Raw genomic sequence first — 2,560 nt, 5'->3', positions numbered from 1 at the left:
TTTCCCATATTACAGTGTTTCTATAAATACCTAATAAACTTCCTTGAAATTACATCTCAATGTATACTCTGAATTTAAATGTAGATTACACTATACACAATGTTAATAATGTTGCCTTTAGCATACCCTCTTGTTTAACCTGTATCAATTTTCGTTTTAATTTCTACGTATAAAAAAGAAGGTGTGATATGATTGCTTATGTGACAACTCTCCACAAGAGACCAAAATGACACAGAAATTAACAACTATAGGTCACCATACGGCCTTCAACGATGAGCAAAGTCCATACCGCCTAGTCAGCTATAAAAGGCCCCGAAATGAAAATGTAAAACAATTTTAAAAAAAATAAAAAAATACGGCCTTATTGTTGCCTGTAATGAATCAAAGAATACATTACTTGCACATACCTTTACTTTATGAGACATGATAGTTATTACTGAGCAACGTTTAGACTCTGCATTGCTTTAAACTTTGTGTAGCATTTCAATTTTCGTTTTTTCTTGACACCAGTTCATATATCTTTCAGGAGACAAAACAAACTTATATACTATATTGGTGTGTTACTCACCTCTTCTCAATTAAGCCCCGAAACAATAAATCAAATGCCACAGTAATTGACTCAGTTAGAATAAATCATTAAGGAGTCATTAGATCACAAGAGAAAAAGATAAATTCAATCAAATTCGTCTCTTTTTTATTCTAACAAGACGTACTTAGCATATTATTGGCAAATGCAAAATATGCGACAAAAAAGAAAATCCGTAAAGTTGAGTATACACATTTTTTATTTTATCCAATCAGACGATGCAGTATTGATGAGTATTGCTTCAAAACAACTTGACAAACATTCCAGGTATATGTTTATCATATTTATTATCTTTGATAATTTCCTCTGCACAGGTGAACCATTAAAAAGGAAAATCAAACATTATATTTATAACAAGTATCCATCTAATGAGTTTAACTATTTAAACTAATTTATTTCGAGTCGGCGACTTCTGCCGCAGAATGCTCGACATAAGGATAGTGATCCAGTGGCGTTGACGGCGTTAGTTTTCTTATTAAAAGCTTTATATTTCTGAAGGTGGAATACTTGGATGCTGCATACTTTGTATATATAAGCCTTATGTACGAAGTTTCCGTTTTTCATATGTCAATAGTCATTGACCTCATTTTCATGGTGCAGTGACCACTTGAAAAAAAAAGATTTTTTGTAATGCTAATTTTTATCTTATCATGAGTAACAGGATAATCAAAGTTAGTATGTAAGTACATTGAAGGTCCTTATGTCCACAACATAGTTTTCATTTAACCTGAACCTCATTTTATGGATCAGTAAACAAGGTTAAGTTTTGGTGGTCAAGTCCATATATCAGGTTTTAATTGACCTAGGCCTCGGTTTCACTGTTTATTATTTAGTGTTATAGTTTTGTGATTTGGTCTGTTTTTTTCTAAAACGATAAGCAATTAGTCGAATATCAACTGTCTTCATGTTTCATTTGTTTATTTTCTAGTCTCCTTGGTTAAATCTATTTCTTAAAAACTATAAGCAAAAGGTCAAATGTATTTGGTGTATTGAATGATTGTTAGGCTTACATGTATTTGTATTTGGTTTATCTGACCTTGGCTTCCTTTCTTGGATCATGTAAAGTTTATTTGATACTTGTAGTACAGCTTAATAGTCTTTAGAACTATCAAAATAAAATCAATGGTTAGTAAAGAACCCGAGACATTTAAGCGTGTGCACTCTTATTAAAATTCGTTCATATGTTGTATCCCAGATTACGATAAGGGTAATGATCATGTTAACATGTTTAATCCCGCCACTTTTTTTGTACACAATAGTTATCAAAGGTACACAAAATGGGCCGTTATTTTTTTTTTAAATGAGTCAAAAACGTTGTAAAAAGATTTTCATCCTGCATTGATAATACTTTGACGATAAGAAGAAGCCTGAAAAGACCATATGAAATAAATAAGAATCCAATCACCAATATCGCTATCCAGCCTGAAAGATGGATTTAAAAAAAAAATGTTTTATAATTCAATTCATTATATATGCCCTAGAAATATGTTTCCGTTTTATTTCAAAAAATGTTACATCTACAGTTGTAATATAAGATTGGATTATGCGCTTTTTACATAATTTGGCACCTGATTTCTATGATGAGTTTATTTACATTACAACCAATTGGTTGATGAAACGTCTATCTCAAGTTTTAACCCAATGATATCCCAAGTTTGGTTGTCATAAATAATTATTGATATACAAGACTTTATTTTTTCCGAAATGCTTAGGATTTTTTACTCTCGATGATTCAATCTTAGTTGTATTAAGCAAGACTTTTTAAAATTTTGAACCCTCAATACTCTTCTTTACTTAAGTTTGCCATTTGATACTTTTTATTTGATTGTCACTGATAACTCTTTTGTGACTGGTGTACACTATTTAATCCTTTTATCTATAATGATATAAAAGTATGGTATGGTTGTAATCAGACAAATCTGCATAAGAATACAAGTGACATAGGAATTAGCAACTACAAAATGTATATGTCAC

Source organism: Mytilus trossulus, chromosome 4, assembly GCF_036588685.1.
Source record: "Mytilus trossulus isolate FHL-02 chromosome 4, PNRI_Mtr1.1.1.hap1, whole genome shotgun sequence".
Lineage (NCBI taxonomy): Eukaryota > Metazoa > Mollusca > Bivalvia > Mytilida > Mytilidae > Mytilus > Mytilus trossulus.
This window is presented reverse-complemented; position numbering follows the sequence as displayed.